Source organism: Lynx canadensis, chromosome A2, assembly GCF_007474595.2.
Source record: "Lynx canadensis isolate LIC74 chromosome A2, mLynCan4.pri.v2, whole genome shotgun sequence".
NCBI classification, from domain to species: domain Eukaryota; kingdom Metazoa; phylum Chordata; class Mammalia; order Carnivora; family Felidae; genus Lynx; species Lynx canadensis.
The window spans coordinates 160,766,953-160,791,482 of NC_044304.2; the positions used below are offsets into that span (position 1 = coordinate 160,766,953).

A 24,530-nucleotide genomic window follows, 5' to 3' on the forward strand; every position below is an offset into this window, starting at 1 on the left:
AGGTTAAGTATTAGCCTTTCTGTTTACAAATGAACAAAATATTTATTTTAAAATGTCACTGACACTACAAATTTCTGTATACCCTTGTAGCCTCTGGGAGGCTTCAGGAGGAAAGGCAGAGCAGAGAACATAAACAGCTTTCTCTGTACAAGGTCGAGGTGGTTTCCCTGAGTCAGTCGATGATTGAATGAAATCATTAAAAAAAAAAAAAATAGCCATTTGGGTCTTATCCCCACCACTCCCCCACCCACCCACATCCAGTTACCAATATAGCATGAATGTTTCAGGGATTAAATTTCAATCGTTGTGATGTAAAAAGTGTTACAGTGCATTTATTCTGTTGTTCATAGAGATTAACTTACTTTGTATCATTTACTGAAGTCTGTACAAAGCTACGGTTTAAAAAACCAAATCCATCATGAAAAAATGTCTTTCTCTGTTCGAGGAGTCTTAGTGATGCCAGCCCTGGAAAGCTGTGTCTTGAATTAGGTCCCCGTTCTATCCCCCAGTCTTAGAGCATGAAACAATTTTTGTAGGCTCTGACCAACCGTTTCAGTGGTTTCGGGTGGCTCCATCATCCCTGCTGAGTTTCATTTTGACTTTGACTCATCCGAACTCATAGGCCCATAAAATCCAAATGCTAAAGAAAACCGGTGAATTCCACTCAGGTCTGCTGCATTTCCCATAGAGTGCTGAAAATGCTTATGATCTTATAGTTTAGTTTTCTATGGGGGTATTAGTGTTATTGGCGGGGGTAGGTTTTGTTTGGTTTTGTTTTGTTTTTCCAGACACGTTCAAACGGAAACCTCAAATCTAAATGAGACCCAGAGTATGACTAGTGATGGGTGGTTAGTCCTCGATACCCATCACCCACCCTCCCCTCCCTCCCAAAAGAGCTACTTTAGAGGATCAGCCCCTCGTAGGTAGAAATTGTTTTCACACTGTAAATGTATCATCATTCTTGCAGAGAGCTGCTAAACTTTTGTGGAAGCAGGACCGAAATAAACATTTTTTTTTTTTTTTTTGGTTTTGGAGGTGGAAGTCTTCTTTGTACCATATGTGGTGAATATAATTAATTATAGAAATAAAGTATGTGCCAGATAATTGCTTTATTCTCGGCTTTATGAGCTAACAATTTCCCATATCTTCTCTAGGGATTCAGAGACTTTAAACAATTAATTAGGAGCAAGTTTGCTACAAAAGCAAGTGTTTTCAGTACACGTGGGCAGAAGCCATTCACGAAAACGTGTCACTCAAGGACCTCTTCTCCGCTCTTTCCAGAAGCCCGCTCTGGCTGTAAAACAGAGTCACGCTGGATGTCTAAAATGCAAAGTTAGTTTCTCAGGAACCCGGAATATTTTATTTATTTCCGCCCCGAGTCCACAAAAGTTTCGCAACTTTCTGCAAGCAGGATGAAACATTTACGTGTGAAAACAGTTTCTGCCTACGGGTAGCTGCTCCTCTAAAGTAGCTCAGGGAGGCCAAGAAGACAGGGTGAGGAAGGAGGCAACAAATCCAGCCCAGGAACACAGGGCAGAGACAAAGCCAAGGGTGAAATAAGATGGTGATGGAGTTTCATCCAGACGATAGCGGACCTCTGTTTTCTGGGAACGGAATCGTACGTACCAGCAGGAGTCTTATAAGCCACAAGCATAACCAGCCATTCCCTTGCCGAGAGAGGCAAGGGAATGACAGTATCCACACCTCGTTTCTCCACAGATAAGACATTTCCAATGGGAATGCAAATGCCTATCATCCTCCAGGAGTCATTATTTCCTCAGAAGATGCTCCACATTCTTCTCCCTTCTCCCTTTCTCCCCACAACGTGTAGCCACGGACCCTTGCTTCAAGCATAGCTGGAAGCAAAAACAAAGAATCACAGTGTTCTCATGGTTGAAGACTCTCAGAGATCAAAGAGTGCCGACCGCTCACGTTCCAGACGAGGGACCTTGGGTCTAGGGAGGTTAAGTGACCGGCCCACAGTCTCCCAGCGGGGATAAGGCAGAGCACATTGAGACAGTTTGACGTGAGCTTTCATCTTTAGTAATTTCCCAAAGCCGAGATGAATGTTGAGATCCGAAGAGGGAGCTCTGACCTGGAACTCTGACCTTGGGTCCCTGCCTCTCGTCAGCTGAGCTGTGTAATAATGTGGTGCTGGCACGCTTACTCTCGCCCTACTGTGAGATCAGCCATCTGGAAAGCCTGATCGAAAACCCACAACCACAGGGATGAAGGGTCAGTGGCAGAAAGTTGGTAACTTTTGTGTTTTGGTTTGTTTTGTTCTGTTTTTGTTTTACTTCGACTTTAGGTAGTTTTTCGGTTGATAGCAGAAGGCAGGGGGAAGAAAGTCTAGAATGATGTGTAGAAATGATTAACCTCTATTTTTTTCTTAATGTCCCAGCCTTCGCTGCTATTGCCCTGGGCTGCTGCCAGCTGAGAAACAGGAGTAGCTCTAAGAACAAGCAGAAATAGTGAAATTTTCGGGATCAAAACGGGGGCTGATTCCCATTAAAGGATTGAGCCCTCTGGGCATATCGGAGAGCAGGTCCGATTACAAAGCAGCAGACTTAGAAAGAAGAAAGTCTTGCTTAGCTTTGGTCTTCCAGACTCCAGAGTGACTTTGAACAATTAGAAGTGGACAACTCCCTGGGAAGCATCAGCTCTTTAATATTAGATGGCCATTCAACGTTAGCCACAGATGCACTTTGGAAATGGGAAGTAAATTTACTTCGAGTTTGGGGGAGAGGGATGGTATTTGTGTTTTACAGTAGATACGGTGTTTGTGTGCGTGTGACTGACTTTCCTGCCTGTCCTTTCAAATACCGCTCACGTTTGGAGGAATCGTCCCATCCCACAGAGGAGATGCGTCTGGCTATGTTTTTGTCCCCTTCCCTGGGTGCCCGTCCCTTCCCTAACCTTGGCACTTCGCAGAAGGGACAGGATCCCAGATCCGGGAGGGGCTTTGTTCTGTAAGTTGAATCCCCACGGCTGGGTTCCCCTGCTGAACTTTCCAGGTGATCTCTCTAAACCATTTGCAGGAGAGAGTTAGGCTCGTTCTGGCTGTCTGAAAGTGTATCTGCAATCCTGTCGCTAACTGCTCAGAGTTAGCACAGGTTTCGCGGTCCCCAACAAGGCTGCCTTCACTTCGGACATGGGCCACAAGTCTGGGGCTCCCAGGCCATCCTGCCCCCCCGACCCACTGATACAAGTTTGGGGGTGCCCACTATGCCTTAGGGATCAGTAATGCACCAGAATGACTCAAAGAACTCAGGAAAGCACTGAATTTAAGATTGAAGTCTTATTATGAAAGATACAAATCAAGACCAGCTGACTGGAAAGGTACACAGGGTGAGGTCTGGTGAGGTGGGTCTCCGACACGAAGCTCCCTTGTCCTCTCCTGGTGGAATAAGGACACGTGACCCTCCCCCCAACTTGCACACATCAATGCGTGCCACCAGCCCGCTCGCCAGGCTTTGGGTGTCCACAGTTTTTACTGAGTTTCATATGTAGACGCAATTGAATAAGTCATTGGCCACATTATGGAATTTAGACTCCAGCATTTCTTCCTTCTCCTCCCTGGAGCTGGGAGCTGATACCTCCTGGCTTCAAGCCCCACCCCTCAAATCCTGCAGTTGGTCCTTCTGGCAGGACCAGCCCCCATCTTGAAACTCTGTAAGATCCACCAGGAGTCACCCCCTAAGCATAAACCGTCAGGGCCTACCATGAATGACAAAGACATTCCTACCACTCAGGAAATTTTAAGGGTCTCAAAGCTCCATTCCAGGAACCTGGGATGAAATGACAGAGAAATGACAATCATATCACAATCTGTTTTCTCTCTTTGTTTGCATTATTAGTATGTTCACCCCCAACAATGGATGGCAACGTAGGGAGAGATCCATATCCCAGTGCCCAGGGAAATGCCTGCCACATGGAGTCCCTCAAATAGGTGTTCATTAAATGAATATGAATCGTTAAATAACCTCAAAAGATTTAAATAAGCATTTCAGACTAACAATGGAGGCAGTGCCACGAGGCAATGCATGATGAATTGCAGAGAACTTACACGGACGATAATTGCTATACGGGTCCAAGAGAGGACCTATCGTGATTTATATGCACGACTATTTTTAACCTCAACAAGGTTTTTTTGCACATTTATTCTTCTTAACTAAGTAAAAACTTTTATTCTTTTGTACCTTGAAAATCCCTTGAATCTGATGATTATCTTCAAATTAAGGATTAAAAAAAGAACGCTTTTGCTAAGTTTTTATATTTTCCCTGACACTTCTAAATTAAGATGCCCATGAGGTATTACATTTATAGAACTCATTGTTTAATCTAAATTAGATTAACCGCCCCCCCCCCGGCACTTCAGAGACCCGAGCAGACTGTTCCACACTTTTGTTTATCCATGTCTCAAGGTTATTACTGACAAAATTACAATTAGTACTTCGAACTTATTGTTAGGGTGCTAAACTGTGAGCTGTAAACTACCTCACTCTGGCATAATTAAAACCATGTTCCAGTTCACCTGCTTTATGGTACCTGCTCAGCTTTTCATGCAGTTTCTTTTCACAGTCCTAACTGCATGCAGGCCTTGGAAACTCAGAAAGTTCACTGAAGAAAACTGTTAAAATCGCCTCTTCTTGAAGTTTGCTGACCGTTCCAAAGTAGCAATCTTACTACAGTCATCGGGATAAAAAAAAAATTGTTCTAAACTCTGGCAAGCATTATGTAAGATCTGTATTACTATCTTTAGAATATATCCCAGTTCAGGGACGTCTGGTTGGCTCAGTCGGTTAAGTGTCCGACCAGCTCAGGTCATGATCTCGCGGTTCCTGGGTCCGAGCCCCGCGTCAGGCTCTGTGCTGACACCTCAGAGCCTGGAGCCTGCTTCAGATGCCACGTCTCCCCATCTCTCGGCCTCTCCCCCATTCATGCTCTGTCTCTGTCTCTCTCTCTCTCTCTCTCTCTCTCAAAAATAGATAAACATTCAAAAACTTCAGTATATATATTTTAATATAAATTTATATATTTCAGTTTATATATTTAATTTATATTTGACATATATTTTAATGTAAGTTTTAATATGTATTTGAATATATAAAATATATCCCAATTCAAAATTCACAGGATATGTGCATAGAAAGCAGGGCAGTTGGATATGTGTCCACCTGTTGGCCTGGTAGGCTGCTCCGTGAACTGCGTGTACAGTCCCAAATTGAAAAGAAGAGGAAGTCATGTCCCATTTAAACATTTTATCTTTGAGCCAGCCCCTGAGTCATTTGTCTTTGGTTCCTAGACCAACGCTTAATTGAGAATCTCTCTCAGTCCTTAAAGTGTGAGTAGAAAAACCAGACTCAGCAAGGGTAGCTTGGTCTTTTGATGAAGGAGAGGTCCTTTGCCCTTTAAGATTCTATCTGTGCCTCTTCTGTTCAGGGTTTTTCTGGACTTAAGCTTTAGACAATGAAGTAGCCTGACAGTCTTGTCTCTAATCCCTGTGTCTGATGCTTTAAGTATTCCTTAGTTCCATTCCAGTAGATTATCCTAATCAGTTTTGTTTTATGATATTCAGACCTCTAGAATTTAATTTTCTTATACTGAGTAGGATGCAAATTGGGCTTGAACTTAAAATATGGCCTGTTATGTAACAGAACCGTTCGCTGGTTTTCACCAAGTTTGCGACTCGACATAAAGACCTCAAAGATTCCTCTCTGGTTTCCTTCCCATTATCATACCTGAGATAATAGTGTGACTGACTCAAGAAGTAAAGAGCGCCATGGGATAACCTCATTTACTTTGGGTGCTTGGTTTATGCTTCAGTTTGGCCGGAGATAGCAAGTTGGCCCAACTGCCTCAGTTTTCGGCGTTTAAAAAACAAAAAACAAAAAACACGCAGAAATCAAAAAGCTAGTACTTTTTTATAAATAACCTAACACTTTGGAACCGGATTTGTAAAAAGAGAACTTGACCCAAGAGGCAGAACTGAGAAGATACTCTGATGCATTTTATTTCTTATACATCTCTATTTGTTCTTTACGTATATATTTCAAGGAGATAACGTCTTCATTTCAATCCTTCAAATTTACATGTGGAAAAATGCATCTGTTATTGTTTAAGTATAACGATAGTCTGATGCACCCGAATTAAGTGTGATTGTTTCTTTGCCTACAGAATTGACAGTTTTTCTGGCTTTATGCTGATGTCCCCCAAGAGAGGTTGCTCTTGAACGTGTATAAGAAATAAGACAGTGGTTCCAGGCAGCATCTGTAATAAAGCCAACTTTACAGCTTCTCTTTGGGATTAAGGAGGGAGACTGAGCTACTGATTCCACCCTGGGCCGCAGGTGGCCATGTCATTTGACTGAAACTGGTCATTTATTGGTGAGCAGTGTCCAGGCTTTATCTTTGGATGCATCAAATAAGTGACTTATGTTTAATCTGGGAAGAGAAACCAACAAGAGTAGTTCTGGTTGGAACATCGATTCTGTGTGGCCACACCTCAGCAGACTCTAAGCCTAAGATGGGTGATAGTCCACTGAGGCCAAAAAAAAAAAAAAAAGACCTGAGACAGTGATCGAGATCCAGGTTCATTGGGGGAACTTACATACAGGGAGGCCGGGAGTGGCCGACTAGACAAAGCGTCTGCTGTTGGGATGTACGTGCAGCAAGGTTTTATGCCGTAGCAACTTCCCCTAACAACGCTCAGTGGTCCTTCCCCTCCTTGCTCAGCCGGGGTTTCCAAGGGGATCCAGACCCGCCATCTGGACACTCTTTGTTACTAGGGAGATGCTCCGAGTTGCCCACCCCGAGAGCCCTGAACTTTGAACATGGAACAGCACATTCTTGCACACATTCTGCCTGATGGGAATTCAGAGGGAGGACAAGATCTCTACTTTCTCAGGAGAGTGATTAACAGGTGCATTCAGCGTGTGCTTGCACAATCTGGCTATCCAGCACATACCGTACAGATGCATAGCACTTTTTATTTCTGAGAAGACTCCTGTTTTTCTAACTCTTCTTAGCCCAAAAGCTGGGCCTCCTTCCTACCTGTTTATATCCCTTTTCAAGGACCACCTATTAGAGAATCAAGAAACAACTGGATGACACTTATATTTAGGATAAAGTAATAGAGTGTCTACCATTTCTGTTTCATACAGATATTCCCTCCCCTCCGGCACTTTCGTACATGCACACACACATGCGTGCGTGCACACACGCACACACACACACACACACACACACACACATAATTCTCTTACCCTGAAAATTTAGCATTTGTACTTAGTGCTGGTCTAGTCACCTCCATCTTGAACCTACCTTAATCCCATGGTAGCCCCAACTGGGGGCTCAAAACTACTTGAGATTAAGGTAGTTGGAGGAACTCTTGTTAGACATGGGGAGGAAGACAAAATGGGATTAGAAGTCAGAACACGTCTTTGCCATGCGCCCTGGCAGCAGCTGGACTGTGGATATGGGAGTGCACTGTAGGCAGCACCAAGGATGCTCTGTGTCCCAGCCAGTCTAGAGCCATCCCAGGCTTACACCCATGGCTTAGGGCTTTGTCCTAAGGGGGAAAAAAATCACCTTTCTCATTTAAAAGTTGAAACACTGACTTCATGATGAACTAATCTTTAATTCAGAACAATTCTACGTAGGTATGGTAAGAGAGTTCAATATAAATTTGAGTCTGTGGCCTTTTGTGCTAGTGTTTTAAGAATCTGTTCATGCCATTTCACCCAAAAAGCTGTAAAGAAGTTAAGACTAGCTATTCTCTCTGAAAGTAGTTCTCCAGTGGGAGAGAACTAAGGAGGACACTAAAGAGCCAGAGCTTTATTTGTTTTGTTGGCCTGTTGCTTAGCTTTCTAGAGTAGTGCTACCCAATGGTGGTTTTCAGTGATGATGGAAATGTTCTTTAACCTGTGTTATCCATATGGTAGCCTCTAGACACAGGTGGCCACTGAGCATTTGAAATGTGACTAGTGTGACCAAGGATCTGAATTTTTAACTCTACTTAATTTTAGTTAGCTCAAATTTAAATAGCCACATGTGGCTGGTGGTTGCCATATTGGACTACATACCTTGAGCACACTGGTGAGAGGCCACTTTAGAGAACCCGTCCCCACCTGGAATTCAGTCTTACTTGTGGCTACAAGTCAACCTGCTGTGATTCTTTCTGGAGTAATAAGAGGTTAAACATGAAGAAAGAGAAAAGGTGGGTTTTGCCATGATTCAACCGAATGTCAGAAAGGTCCAAAAAGTACCTAGGATGCATATCACTGCCTGGAAGATACTTGGAACATTTTCTTAGCTTCTCCATAAAATTCTCCGTGTATCAGCCAGGAAGATGTGGCAGAATGTAACATAATAAATGTAGAATAAGTATATTTTTTATGATGAGAGTTTTCATTTCATTTATGGCTTCTACTCTTTGAATAATTCGTCTGCATAGTAGAGTGTGTTTCGAGGCTTCCTTCATTGGTTTCAATCTTTTCCATTTCTATTTTCGCTTTAGATTATATTTTGAAACGCCACACGGCCTCCATTTTGCCTACTAACAAAAAAACTAAAATATCAGCACTTCAAACAGAGGTACGGTTGCGTTACCTCAAGCGTGACATACTTTACAAAATAAATTACCAAGTCTCGGGTAGACCTGCCTACCTGGGTCTTCATACATCTTCACAAGACCTACACTTAACCAGTGGGGACTGCAACGTAGATGCCTGCCCTGAGATCTCATGAGTGACACATTCACTTCCCGACCCTTTTTGCTGCCACTCAAAACCATGTCTCCTTGCTAGTTCACCAGGTAAGTATCACCATGTATAATTTGGGGATACATATTGATCGTTCGAGGGAGGTAGCAGGAGAGAGCCTTACGGAACTGTAGCTGCTAAAGACTAGTTTGAGCCATTTGAGGCAAGGTTGGGATGAGGAAGACAAGTGCTATAGGTCAAATGTCAGGGCCCCCCCATATCCAAGTGTAGAAATCCCAACCCCTGAGGTGATTGTATCAGGAGGTGGGGCCTTTGGGAGGCCATCAGGCCATGAAAATGGAATGGGATTAGTGCCTTCATGAAAGAGGCCCAATGCTACCTTATCAGGACACATGCCAACGAGGGAGCTCATTAGAGACTCAGGTTTTTATCGGCGGTGGTTCGGTGGGCAGCCCCTGCCTGGCATGGACCCAAATTCCAGACTCCCAGAAGGAAAGCAGGTGTTCAGCACATTACACCAACACTTTAGGCACAGTGAGGCACCCTTATTAGGTGCTAGCTAGCCTTGCTGGAATCCAGCCATCAGCCAGCCTCACAAATAGCCTTTTCAAGGAGAAACAGTCCGACGGACTATGTTAACTCTTTTCTACGTGGGAGTCCTCTCCCTTTTGCCCCATCCATGAACACAAAGCCTCTCGGGCCTACAAAGCTGCCCCTCCCCTTTCTCATCTACTTCCTGCCTTCTTGTCCAGGTACAGAACCCCATCTCTTCCCTCTACCTTCCAGAAGAGGCTTAGCCCCACATCCAGATCTTTGACTTCACACCTTGCTTCGCACTCCACTTCACACCCTGACTTCTCCCCACCTCAGACAGCCCCTGCCCCAAATCTTAAAACCAAAGAGAAGGAGAAGAGCAAAGACGGTGCTGTTTTCCCTTGAGTAGGTCGTTTGTATCTCGTGACCTAGAGTCTCTGGTACATTAGGTTCCAGAGCAAGACCAGCTAAGTGATTGACAAAGCCTGGTGCAAAACGAAAACACGGAACCCCTTGTTAAGAAATACCAAGAACTTCAGAATAATGGCAGCAGAACATTAAACCAAGTGTGAGACCCTCGTCAACCTGCATAGGTCACACACCCATGTTCCTGAGGCTTGGGCAGAGGGCAAGGTCGACCCAAGACCCTGGGTATACCTGGGGTGGAGCAGACCTCCAGGAATGGACCTGCAGGCCTTGTTTCTCTCGTCAGTGTGAACCTCAAGGAACATTTGTGTTCTTTGAAGCCGTGATGAAAATCAAACCCTATATAGGAAAGTGTTCAACACAGGAACTTATAAGTACCGGTGAGCCATACCGAGCTGTCGAGATGTTTCCTAAATTTGTCTGATCGCACAAACTCCCTAAGCTGCTTGTCAAGATGCAGATCCCCAGCTTCTTTCCCCAGAGATTTTGATTCAGAATTCTAGAGTGGAGCCCCAGACTCTGTTTTTAAGAAGTTTTCTAAAAGGTTTCTGTGACAGGGAAATTATAGAAATTCTAAGAACACATTTGGGGGCAGGCAGACCTAGGCTCAGATTCTTCATTTATCAGCAGTGTGACATTGGGAAACTTGTTTAATTTCACTAAGCTTCAATTTCCTCATCTGTAAAATAGAGATAATTATGCTTTAGTACAAAAGGTTGCTATGGGGATGAAATGAGACAAGTGTATGTAAAGAGCTCTAACAGTGACTGGTGCAGTTAAGTTCTCCATAATGGTAGTAATACATATTATACAAAAAGAATGAAACTTCTTCAAACCCCTCGGTTTTGTAAAACTAATATGAATTAAGCATAAATGCCAATTGCTAAATGCAACCGTTATTATTTCCGTCAAGTCACTCAGAAATAATGAATTACAATCTAAGGTGAACAAAAGAATCAATCCTCAGACTGTATTTTGAGCACCAGCTGTATACAAGGCATTGTGACAGGCCGCCGATGGTTTTGGCAGTTGAGGATTTTGTAACCTAGTTCAGAATGAGACGGAGAAATGAAACGATGCATCTCTTTTACAAGGAAGCCCAGATAGGTAAAAGCAGAAGGTTCAGGAACCACCTGGAGAAAGATCTTGAAGGAAAGGGGGAAGGAATGAGTAGCGGTCCTTGCACGTGGGGCTGTACAGGGGGCAGAAGGCTTCAGCCGGAATGTATGTGACCAAACCGATGGAAGCAACAGGTTCCTGTAGAAAAATACACATGCGAGGGGCACATGGGTGGCTCAGTCGGTTAAGATAGGTTCTGACTTTGGCTCAGGTCACGTTCTCGTGGTTTGTGGGTCTGAGCCCCACGTCAGGCTCTGTGCTGACAGCTTAGAGCCTGGAGCCCACTTCTGATTCTGTGTGTGTGTGTGTGTGTGTGTGTGTGTCTGCCCCTCCCCCATTCTCTATCTCTCTCTCTCTCTCTCTCTCTCTCTCTCTCAAAAATAAATAAACATTTAAAAAAGTTTTAAAAAACAAAATAGACATGCGACACATAGCAAGCATTTCGATAAGTACTCAAATGAGAAAATGAGACCCAACTTGGAATCAGAGGAACCTACAAATGCTAAGCCAAGAGCTGAACATATTCTGTGGGCGGCAGAGTCTGTGAGCCAGAAAGAAGAGGGGGTGAGTAATCTTTTGAAGGTTTAATTTAATTAAAATAGTAAACTCTTTGCTTACGTTTAGTTTCAAAGATCTGGGTTAATGCAGTTTATCTTTGTCAAATATGTCGTTTAAAAAAACTAAAAGGAACATTGTTAATAGAGGAAATGAGGACATTCAATAAAGGGGTGACAAGAGTTCCACATCCAACAATGATATAACATAAACACACATTTGAAACTTATTGTCAGATTCTCATAAGAGCAGGCTTCCCTTTTAAGACGTTTTAAAGCTACCAAATTTAGATAAGCCTTTCTTAATTGTGTGAAAACTTTCAGAAAAAGGTACTGTTTTGATATTTTTAATAAATCTGTAAAAAATTGTCGGTGACTGCTGACTTTTGTTTTGCTTCATGTGTATAGGGTGACAGCTGTGGGTTGAATGACGTTCCCCCCCCCCAAAAAAAGGTATGTTGGAGTCCTAACCCCCCAGTTCCTGTGATCGTTGACCTTATTTGGAAATAGGTCTTTGCAGATGATCAAGTCAAGATGAAGTCCCCCCAGAACCAGGTGGGCCCTCATCCTGTGTGACTGGTGTCCTTATAAGAGAAGACAGAGTAACAAACACACACAGGGAGGAGATAGGAGTTGCCCCGACACAGGAAGGAATGTGAAGGGTTGCCACCACGAGTTAAAGCAGCCACGAAACAGACTCTCCCTCTGAACCTTCAGAAGGAACCAACCCTTCCAACCCTGGGATTTAGAACTTCTCGTCTCCAGAAGCTAAGAGAATAAACTCCCGTTGTTTTAGGCACACGGTCTGTGGTGCTTTGCTACAGCAGCCCTGAAAACCTAACGTGGTGCCTGGCCCCCTAATCCCAGGCCCAATCCAGGTAGAGTAGTCACAGAAAAGATTGCTAAGAATTGTTGAAACGATAGAGGCGAAGACACTCGAATGTATTGTGAAGTCTGCACCCTGCAGAGCAGTTCATCGGAGAGGAGAGAGTTCTCTTCACAGGAAAACAAAGCTCGCTTCCCAGCACTGGGCAAGGCTCACCCTGTGCCCTCCCGAGGAAGCCTTTGTGGCGAAACCTAGGAATGAGCAGTTAGCATGCAATACAGTTGTAGAATAGTGATTATAGATGACATTTATTGAGTATCTCCCACGTGTCAGGTATAGTTTAAACACTTCACAGGTCGACACGTTTAATCCCCGCAAGTATTCTATAAAGAAGGTAATAGTCTAGGGGCGCCTGGGTGGCTCAGTCAGTCGAGCATCTGACTTCAGCTCAGGTCATGATCTCACGGTTCGTGAGTTCGAGCCCCGCGTCGGGCTCTGTGCTGACAGCTTGGAGCCTGGAGACTGCTTCCAATTCTGTGTGTGTCTCTCTCTCTCTGTCCCTCTCCCCCTCACACTCTGTCTCTTTCTCTCAAAAATAAATAGTAAAAAAAATTAAAAAGGAAGATAATAGTCTATTGCTGGTTTGCAGATGGGAAAACCAAGACAGAGAGATGCACCTGCAGTCATATGCTTCAAGTCACACAGTAAACGACAGAGCTGGAATCCGACCCAGGCAGACTGGCTCCAAAGCCCTGTCTGAGCCTTTACAGTTTAGCAAGGCTTTCCTATGCCAAAAAAAAACAAAAACAAAAACAAAAACAAAACCCTAGTCTTTCTGCATAGCGAGAGAAAGATTCCCTGGATCTAGATTCCAGAGCTCTGTGGAGAGCTGAGGACTGACAACACATATGTAAGGTTTCCTAGAGCTGCCTTAAGAAATTGTCACCAGCTTGATGGCTTAAGACAGCAGAATGTGACTCTCTCATAGTTCTGGAAACCACAAGTGCAAAATCAAGGCATTGGCAGGGGCCATGATCCCCCAGAAGGCTCTCAAGAAGGCTCCTTTTGTGCCTTTGCCAGATTCTCGTGACTCCTGGCATTTCTTGGTTTGTGGCAGCATAACTCCAATCTCTGCCTCTACCTTCACCTGGTCTTCTGCCTTCTCCATGTGTCTTCGTGTTCTTTTCTGTCTCTCGTAAGGACACCCTCATTGGATTTGGGCCCCGTATCCCAGCATGATCTCATCTTGATCCTTATCTTCACTGTATCTGCAAAGACCCTCTTTCCAAGTAAAGTCACATTCTGAGGTTCTGGATGGGCACGGATTTTGGAGAACACGAGGAGTCAACCTGCTACAGTGATCGAGAAACTTCTAGCTAGTTCAGCAGGAAGCATATCTCCTGCAGAGCCCCTCAGCCCCTTGAGCTCCAGGACTTTGTCCCATGAACCTCCGCCTTTCAACTAAGGACTCAGCACAGATCTTTGCATATAACAAGGCTCTAAGTCCTGTTGTACGGATTTCACGGCAAAGACTCACCCTAGCAGAGGGTATAGAACAACCTACCTGGAAGATCCCAGCACATGGTTGTCATCGCTGACACCACATTCATTAGTACTAAACGTCATTTTTTCGTATCTTGTGGTCAGTGTGCTTTGCAGCATAAGAGAACTTGGTGGCTAATGTCACATGGCAGTAATTAGAGTCACTGGTTCAAGAATGGCATGACCTAAAAGAATCAGGACTCTTCTTATTCTCAGCTAAATTCAAACATCCATATGCTTCAGTGGTAGAAAAGTTGTGCATTAACATGAGGATTTGTTCTCCTTTGATAAGCGAGAATACCTACTGAACCATCTAGGTATTAGTCGTGAGAAAGATTTTTCAAATGAAGTGTTTTTTTATTGGAGCATATAGAAGAGTTACACAATATTTCTGTAGGATTCTCTGATCTATGTTTTTTCAAATTGGCATTTTTAATAGTTTAGCTGTTAAATAAAGTTCGTGCATTAGTTGGTGTTCAGAAATAATCTTAATTATTCATTAATTCACACCTTTATATTCATGGCTTTGCAAAGGGTGGCATTTTCTAATGTCTGTACATTTTTACATTTTTTTTAAGTTTATTTATTTAAAGAAGTGATTTTGGGGCACCTGGGTGGCTCAGTTGGTTGAGTGTCCGACCTCAGCTCAGGACATGATCTCACGGCATGAGGGTTCGAGCCCCGCATCGGGCTCTGTGCTGACAGCTCAGAGCCTGGAGCCTGCTTCCGAGTCTGTGTCTCCCTCTCGCTCTGCCCCTCCCCTGCTCGCACTCTGTCTCACTCTCAAAAATAAATAAACATGAAAAAAAAATTTTCTTAATGATTTGCTGCCACAAAAGACCATTACATTCACAAAATCTGTCTCCGTGACTTGATTCTGTCTTTCTGCACTGTAATTAGCTGCCTGTATAGTTAGTTATCATGAGAAAAGAAGAGCATCTCCAAATTTCTACCAGGTATTTAGAATTTGATAGTTTGTGTTCTCTCCTTCACTTCCCACATCCACTCCCAGCCACATACATCTTCTCCTAGTGGGAAGGCAATAAACATCCTTTTTCTGAAATGAGAGCAAAATATTCATCAAGAATTTCATATAGCTTTGCTAGACTGACCATGTGTTTGGAACAAGCATTTCAATGGATCTTTACTTTTTTTTGAATGAAGAATTCCTTTATTTATGATCCCCACTGCTGGAAAAATACATATTTTCATATGCATGCAAAATTTTGCATGTAATTTCAGAGAGAGAGGAAACACTTTGAAGGTGCTATGTCAACCCTGGGCTAAGAATGCCAGCTCTGGAGACCAACGTTTATTGTCCATTTACGATAATTAATCATTTATCTTGGTACAAAATACTTTATTAGCCAGTACGATTTATTTAAATGACACACTCACTTTTGGCCCAAATCTTGATTTTTTAGAGGAAAAATTGATTTTTTTTTAAAAAATGTTTATTTATTTACTTTGAGAGAAAGAGAGTGAGCAGAGGAGGGGCAGGGAGAGAGGAGAAAGAGAATCCCAAGCAGGCTCTGTGCTGTCAACTCGGAGCCCAATGTGGGGCTCAATCTTATGACCATGAGATCATGACCTGAGCCGAAATCAAGAGTCGGACACTTAACCCGACTGAACCACCCGGTGCCCCAAGAGGAGAAATGATTTTGAAAATGTGTTAGTAAACCTTAGTATCTTTATATGGTCATATTGAATTCATTATCTTGGTTTGTCTTTAGTGGCTTTTGTTCCTTCACTGGAATGTAAGTGTTTTTGAGTCCAGGACCCATTCTTGTTCGTCCCTGTAGCTACAGCAGAGCTTGACATACAGGGAGTTCAAGTAGTATTACTGTTGCTGTTATTTAACTTTTTAAAAAAATGGGAGGGCTTGTAAAAATTTAAGTACATGCTACCAAAAAAAAAGTCATCTGTGTTTATGGGGCGCCTGGGTGGCTCCGTCGGTTGAGCGTCCGACTTCGGCTCAGGTCATGATCTCGCAGTGTGAGTTCGAGTGCTGCGTCAGGCTGACCCCGGGAGAGAAAGATGAAAGGCATATTTGAGTGAAACATGGAGGAGATGTCAGTGGGCCTGACTCCCTTCCTACAAGAAATGCAGGGAAAGGCAGTTGGGAAATTTTTGCCTTGAAAGAGCATGTTCTACTTTATGGACGAAGCAAGCAAAGAAGGCACAATGCTCCTAAGATGAGTTGTCAAGGAGCCCCACCTTCCATGTCTCTTTCCCAAGAAAGGAACAGACCCTAACTTGGAGGTGTGCAATACACAGTGCACAAATTCTTCTAACCATTTCTCCCTCCCACTTACCCTGAAGGGATGAGATCAGAAGTCCTAAGGACGGAATTTGATAAGTGGGACGAATATGCTTCCAGAATACTTTGTCCGATCATTAATGCCTCCTATCTGGTTCCTAACACCTGAAATCTCTGTAGCATATAAAAAGTTTTCAATTCTAGGGGCGCCTGGGTGGCTCAGTTGGTTAAGCGTCCAACTTCAGCTCAGGTCATGATCTCACAATCCATGAGTTCGAGCCCCGTGTCAGGCTCTGTGCTGACAGCTCAGAGCCTGGAGCCTGCTTCAGATTCTGTGTCTCCCTCTCTCTCTGCCCCTCCCCTGCTCATGCTCTGTCTCTCTCTGTCTCAAAAACAAAAACATTAAAAATTTAAAAAAAAAAAGTTCTCGATTCTAATACTAAAGAAGAAATTTTATAGACATACCCACTGAAATTGATTCATCCTAAATTTACTCCCAAACACAATAAGAGTCATCATACCTCCTCTCCAGCTCCATTAATGAGGAGAGGCATCAAGAAGACAAAGTCAGGGAAGGAGTTACCACTGAAAATTGGCAGGACCCCCGGAAATTGAGTTTGGGGAAAAAGACATTCCTTCCTTCCCTAGGATTGTTGGTGTTGCCAATCCCATCAGATGAGTGCGTGTAGAAACCTTGTGTAAAACAAAAAAAAAAAACTGTTTTATATGGCTAGCCAATGTCCTTCATAGAACTTTATCATTTATTGAACTTGTAGATAATGGTTTCTCCCCTTGCTCGATTAGTTTCCTTATAAAGAGAGTCCATTCGTAGGAGTTTCACTAAGATAATAGCTAGACAATTAGCTTCTTGGCAGCAAAAACTACTTCTAATTTATCCCTGGGTCCCCAATGCCTAAGACAGTACCTGGCATAAATGTTGTGCTCAATCAAGAGGATTGTATGCAAATTTCTTGAATGAAGGCAATAAAAATATCTGTTACAAATCCAAGTGATTTATTAGTTGATTCTCTAAAAGAATTCATGGTAGTGTAGAAAAATTCAGTCTTTCATCAAATATTAAAGTTATTGCAAAAGCGAATTAGAAATAGAGCAGATGAAATGATGGTATTTAACTTATAAACACATCTGTCTCACTTTTCACATTGTCTACTTGTGCACTGCTCTTTTAAACCACGATGAAGCAAATATTCCAATATTCGAAATCCTACATTATGTCGACCCTAGAACATAATTTCTAGTATGTGATTATGTCTTGTATTTTTAATAAGGTATTTCTCAATTGACTGCCTTACATAAATCGTTTCGTTGTTCATGAGAATTATGACCGCCGAAAATTTTCTTAGTTTATGATAGAATTAAAATAGCCTTTTGAGTCCTAAAAACATGAACAAGAAAAGCTCAATTATATGAACTCAGCTAATAATACCTCATGTTCACTCTGGCAGTTATTGTGCAGAGTTTCCAATGAATAAGAGTACCTTTTATAAAATATGAGGAACTTCATTCATTTGCCCTTTCGATGCAGGTACCTTAGTTTCCGACACCAGTTGTGGGGTTTCGTTACATTATTCTTTCATGTGGAACCTCTTCCAGCAAGCTCTCGTAAGACAACAGATGACCCAGTGAAGTCTCCATTGAATATGTTATAAACACATAGGGCTTCTCTCTTGGCTCCTGTTCTTTAAAATTTAATTGAAATGCTTCATCTTTCATCACAGAAATGTTTTCTTTTCTAACCTTGTAGCCTTGTTCTTAGTTACTGTTCAGTTAGATTTTTCAGTAGAACTCGAGTTTTTTTCAGCGTTTCCGACAGGAAGAAATAGTACCACGTGGAGTGCCTGTCAGTCTGTCCCGGGAAGGGATTTTTCATTGAACATCTATCTCCCTGTCTTCAGCTAATCCCGACAGTTTATGAAGCAAGTCTCTGCGAGTCACAAAGGCAAGTGAGATGATGTATTCCCTTCTCCTGTCCTGAAGAAAGCGTTTCTGACTGGACTCAATTCTGTTCTTCCTTGGGTATATTCCCAGTTGCAGATTTTCTTGGTAACTTGCCATCCTTACAGTGATTTCCGTATGCAAACAAGTGCCTTCCACTTCTGTATGGGAAATCTAACCTTCAAAAATGGGCCTGAACCTTTGCGAGCCTTCTCCCTGAAGGATGCCTGGAGATGCCATGGTCCTCCCTGGCTCCTGTCATCATGGCACCTCATAAAGTGCAAACAAAGGCACCATCATGCCTTCCCGAAGGCTTGCTGTTCACTTCGCTCACGTCCCCCACGTGCACTCAAGGAAGGAGCAGATGCTGAAGGGCATCGGTGTAGCTAAATGGCACGAGAGGAACGTGCAGATGTCATAAACTGGAAAATTGGGGCTAAAGGCGAAGCAGTATCTTACAAATGTCTTGCCTCAAAAAGCTCAATCTTATTTAAGAAATACATGATCCATGGAGGACTTTATCATAAAATGATCTGAACGAGCCAATAAGCTTCTGAGGGTTCTGCTTCAGTGGGCCGGTGTGTCTTAGAAGGATTATTGCTTACTTACTTAAGAGACCTTTGTTTTGATTCAGTTGTTCCCTAAAATTGTTTGACCTGAGTTCACTCTGATTTGGTAGAATTCTATACGGGTGTTTCTCCTGGGTTCCATGTTCCCCTGGGAAGCCGGCGCTTTCAGTAGTCTGACTTGGTGTCTGTATGACTTTTAAAAATCCTGCACGCGTTTGTGATCTTGGGAAAAAATGAACACAGTATGGAACACAGAAAGATGGGCATGTTATTAACAAATCTCCACATATCGGTTGTATCTAAATCACTGTCTCTGTGCACAAAGGCTGGTGAAAGCACTCGGGCCCAGGCACTGAGAGAATAGTGTTACCAACAGCTGACAGCAGTGATACTGACGAAGCCAGACAAAAATTCTAGGGACTCCTGGGTGGCTCAGTCGGCTAAGCGCCAGACTTTGGCTCAGGTCATGATCTCCTGATTCATGGGTTCGAGCCGCGTGCCGGGCTCTGCACGGACAGCCCGAAGCCTGGAGCCTGCTTCGGATTCTGTGTCTTCCTCTCTCTCTGCCCTTCCCCGACTCGTGCTCACTTGTGCACACTCTCTAGCTCTCAAAAATAAATTTAAAAATTAAAAAAAAATTCTTCTTTTGCCAATAAGCTTAAGAGGAACTTGTATGTTCCCAGGGCAGCGGGACGGGGAGGAGAAAAGGCCCTGTTGAGGTGTCTAGATTTGACACCAGGTGGCTAATTCTAAAGACTTTTATTTTTTTTTTTTTAATCTTTGGTTTGTTTGTTTTAACATGTGCTTAGAGGAAAAAGAAAAAGAATTCATGGGAGGACTCCAATCCAAAATCTGTTATTTCATGTAAGTGGGCAATTCAAGTAAGTTCTCTCAATTTTTGAGTAGACGTCCGCAGTAATTTGTACATTCGAGTTGGGGTTAAGCTTCACTGAGCACCAGATCCTTTTCTCATAAGAATATATAGACCATTCCAGCAAATATTTCTTCAGCTCTTACGTCTCTGGATCACACACTTGTGAAGACTCATCCGTATCTCTGATTTGCCTTGTGTAAACAGAAGGAGAGGTCATTTCTGAGAGCAGTTTTTACAGAAACACTTACCGGGAAACGACGGAGAGCTAAATGGTTCAGGGGCTCTTGCAACATCGATGGCAGTCGCGACATGCGGCACACGTGCTCTCTACATTTCATTATGTAATCTCTTTTCTTTATGAGTTTATTGATGGAAGATGGCGCCTTCTATTAAGTAAACACATATTTCAAAAGACAGCTAAATGCTCCCAACAAAACGGAGCAAATTCAGAAAATATAGGGCTTTTTCATTGGACTTGGGGGATTACTTCAATTGCCTCGAAAGTCTACCAGAGGCAAAATATCGTATTCTTTAAAGTTCAGACAAATAAATTGTTCTGTTTATGGAGGAAGTATGATATCGTCCATTGTAAGCAGTCTGGTACGTTGACAATATAGAAATAATCTGTCTCATTATAAACTAGACTCCACCTAAAGCCCTGAAACTAGAGATTTATGTGTGCTTATAGCTGAAAATAATATTGAAATGTGAAAATGAAACCTGCCACCAAATCCCTGGATGTGTAGATTTGAGACTGACTTTAGTACAGCAGAAAGTTCATTTATTCCCCAATGTAGATGGAGCTCCGTAAGAACTGACCGTGAGACATGACTGAGTTTGTGCCCTAGGGCTAATGACATCGGTGCTAGGAATGTGATAATAGTGATTGCACTTCTGTGGATACTCTGTTTTAGGGTGCAATTCTAGCTTCCTTGGTATCATCACTCACAACGTCCAAGAATATCAGTAAGAGTGATTTCCAACCCAGAGTTTACTTGCACTCTACAATCATTATTAAATCCATGACACCATAAAATGTCTGAGTCTTGTGCTGGGATCTAGAATTCCTCTACAGCAGGTGAAACGAAAACATGTCTGTGGCAGGAAGAATAATGCCCTCCACCCAAAGAGATCCACGTCCTAATCTTCAGAACTTGTGACTATGTTACCTTATGTGGCAAAGGGACTTTGTTGTACATCTTCAAATGGGGAGATTATCCTGGATTACCCGAGTAGGTCCAATCTAATCCTCTGGGTACATAAAAGTAGAAGAGGGAGACAGAAGAGAAGAGGAAGGCAGATATGATATGAGGACTCCGTTTACTCTTCTTGGCTTTGAACATGGAGGCAAGAAGCCATGAGCCACGAAATGCAGGTGGTCTCCAGAAGGTAGAAAAGGCAAAGACAATGGATTCTCCCCAGAGTAGGGCAGTGTTGCCAGCACCCATGATTTGCGCCCCATGAGACCCGTGTCAGACTTCTGACTCGCAGAACTGGAAGATACTAAATTTATATTGTTTCAAGCCACTGACTTTATGGTAATTTGTTCCAGCACCAACAGGAAACTAATACCACATCCAACAATTTGTTTTACTAGATTGGTAAGAAAAGAACCATGCTAACATGTTTCTTACTACGATGGGAACTTGCCATTCTTAGTGCATAAACCGAGAAGTTTTAAAGTACAAAGGCATGCTTTGGTTCTCATATCTGAGATTCCCTATAACTTTCTCATGACCTAGCGACAGGGCACAGACATCTTTCTACTGCCCTCACAGGACATTTCTTCATGGCAAACATCTTAACGACCATAGAATCTGACGTGCTTTCGGAGTGCTTCTGAGTTAAACCAGACAGTTAGTTCTTGAGTCAAATAACAGCCTGTAAATTGGATATAAGGGGTTAGGTGAGCATGTACAGTTTTATTTCCTCACCACGTATTAGCAACTTATAATCAAAGAAACAGTTAGCTTCCTAGAAACTCCTATTTTTCCTTAAAGACTTTACACTGCATTTGTAGGACTGACAACCCAAGTCAAGGGGCTTGTTATATTTTCCAGGGCTCCTTTTATTGCTTGTATTTTCTAGAAAGCATTAATCCTCTGTGATGTGGTTATTTCTTTTTCTTCTAATCAAGGACTTGAGACTTCTAGAAAGGCACAAAGTAATCAAATAATTTTCAGATAGCCACTGTGAGATAAAATATTTAAAACGTTACAAATACAGTTGAAGCGGGTGCCTGGGTGGCTCAGTTGGTTGAATGTCCAGCTTCAGCTCAGGTCAAGATCTAGAGGTTTGTGAGTTCGAGCCCCGCGTCGGGCTCTGTGCTGACGGCTCAGAGTCTGGAGCATGCTTCGGATTCTGTGTCTCCCTCTCTCTCTGCCCCTCCCCCACTCGTTCTCACTCTCTTTCTCTCTCTCTCAAAAATAAACTTTAAAAAATTAAAAAAAACAAATACAGAAGCTCACTGTGGGTCTATTATCAATCATATTTCCTTTTCCATTCATTCCAAAAGGGAGTATGCTGAACTTGTTATATATCATTACCTTGCATATCTTACATGTTTATATTTATCACATATATGTGTATATGGGCAGTCTTCCCTTTGTACACTGGTGGGACATAAAAACGCGCAAGCTGAAACCATTCAAGGCAGTATTTGTAAGCAACGGCAGACGTGACAGTTTTCCATAACCTTTAAGAATTTTTGTCAAAGAATTTAAAATATTTAAAAACTCTTACTAATGAACGTATAAGAAAAAACCTGATAAAGCTAATATTTAGAATGCTGCCATTTATTTTTTTTAATTTCATTTATTTATTTTGAGAGAGAGAGAGAGAGAGAGAGAGCGAGGGCATGAAAGTAGGGGACGGACAGAGAGAGGAGAGAGAATCCCGCAGAGTCCGGCGCGGGGCGCGATACCGCGAACTGTGAGGTCATGACCTGAGCCAAAATCAAGGGTCTGATGCTCAACTGACTGAGCCACCCAGGCGCCCGGAGTAAGTATGCTGTCATTTAAAGCGTTAGACATATGGCAGATTAAGGTGTTTTTATTTCTTTGCCAAGAAAAAACCTATCAAGAGTCGTTCAAATCGGTGCTTCCTTTGTTCTCAGTGTATAACTAAAGATGTGGAGCACGCCCGTTTTTCTAGTCCTGTTCCTTTCTGAGTTCGAAGCAGCTTCCAGCATTTAACCTTTGTTCTTTCCGTGGCACGAAGTATCCCTGCCATGTATTCCTTTCATGTGAATGTTTCTGCTGGTGTCGCTTCCTCCAAAATACCTTCATCCTTCTCTTTGGTCGCGACCACATCCTCATCTCCGCAGATAAGTTGGCTTCACCAAGTTCCCCCAGCCGCTTAGCTGGAGTCTCTCAGACAGGGGCACAGCCCCTGACGTCTTCTGTAACTCCGTTCGTGTTCAGTTCACAGTTCCTTTCCAGCGTTCATTGCTTCCTGTTCTGGTGACCAAATCCCTCCTCCCAGGAGCCCTTTTGTGAATTTCTGCAGGCGTTTACCACTGGGAGACAAGGAGGCCACACAGTTGCACGCTTTGCTGTCTGTGGGTGAAAAGAGTCACAGACATGCGGTGACCAAGCATCGACAGACTTTGAAAGATGGGACAGGATTGCTCAGTGATTGTGGTAATGCATCTGTCAGTCATGTGGTGTCTGTGGGCAGAAGAGCCACCAGTGAAACTTGAACACGATGCACTGCGTAAAGAAATGGGTGTATAATGCAGTTAATTACTCATACTTAATCTACCATAGTAACTGAACTTTGAATAATGTTGTTGGGAGACTGGTATGTTGAACTGATAGTGACTGAACCATAGTAACTGAATTTTATTGCATCGGAGACCATGCAAAGCAAAGACTGCCTGTGCGTGCGTGTGTGTGTGTGTGTGTGTGTGTGTGTGCGTGCGTGTGTGTGTGTGTGTGTATGGGGGGATGTGTTGCATTTTTTAAACTTTAAATAAATACCATCATATAATACATACCTTTTCACAAACTTGCTTTTTCATTCAATTGTATGTTTCTGTGAACTATTTAAATTGATGTATGTGACTGTAGTTAATTACCTTTTTCTGTTTAACTGTATTCCATTCACATGACTCTACTGCAATATATTTGTATGTTCTTTCATGAAAATTTAGATTGCTTCTAGTTTTTTATTACCGCAAATATTACCCCTCTGAGGGTTCCTTTACTGCTTCTGTGTAGTTAAATGCGGGTTTCTCTAAGGTAACTGTATCTCAGAGTGGAATTACAGGGTTTTAAACCTTTTCTTAGATATTTCCAAATCATTCTACCAACTTATAGTCCCAAGTAAGTTTCTAAAGGTTGTTTTGGCTCAACTCGCTCCGTAATGGTTACTGTGGGCAAATTGAGTTTTACCAATTCGATCCTATAAACTGATGAGGATAAACTAATTTAATTTGAATTATTCCTGATTAATGATAAGACTGAACATATTTTCGTGTTTTTTCAGTATTGTCTGTTTACATTTCTGACAATTATACTGATTTCTGTTGACTTATAGCGACCAGATATTAACTCTTGTATACGTCGCGGTGATCATTTCCTAGTCTTGGTCTTGTCTTTTCATTTGGATTATGATATATTTTGATGTACAGATTTTAATTTGAATAGAGTAGAATTTATTAGGGTTTTTTTTAGTTTTAATTTTGTGTCATAAGAACTTTCTCTTTTGTGTTTCATACCATAGAGATAATAATGTCTTTTTTTTTTCCTTCTAAAAGTTTAAATTTTTCTCTATATTTAGGCCATTCGTATATATGGAACTCATTTTTTGATATCCAGTTTCTTATTTTTGCCGTATCAACAACCAAATTTTCTACCATCCTAATGGGGAAAAAAAATACTCCTTTCTCTACTGGCCTGTAAAGCCGCCATTGCCATACATCTAGGTTATTTTTAGACTTTATTTTTTAGAGAGGTTTTAGGTTCACAGCAAAATTGAGCAGAAGGTACAGAGATCTCCCGTATGCCCTCTGCTCCCGCACATGCATAGCCTCTCATTATCAACATACATTATACCAGCATTTCTTTTGCGACTCTGTTTTGTTCCCTTGGTCATATTGTGAAAGCTGCACAAATTTCATTCGGTATTGATACAGCTTTTTTTTTT

General features: G+C 42.4%; 1 protein-coding gene across 1 annotated transcript in view; it reads left to right on the forward strand.

The window, feature by feature from the left end:
• The window catches only part of CNTNAP2 (contactin associated protein 2), a 1,395,900-nt gene that overhangs the window by 1,036,219 nt on the left and 335,151 nt on the right, over positions 1-24,530 (forward strand).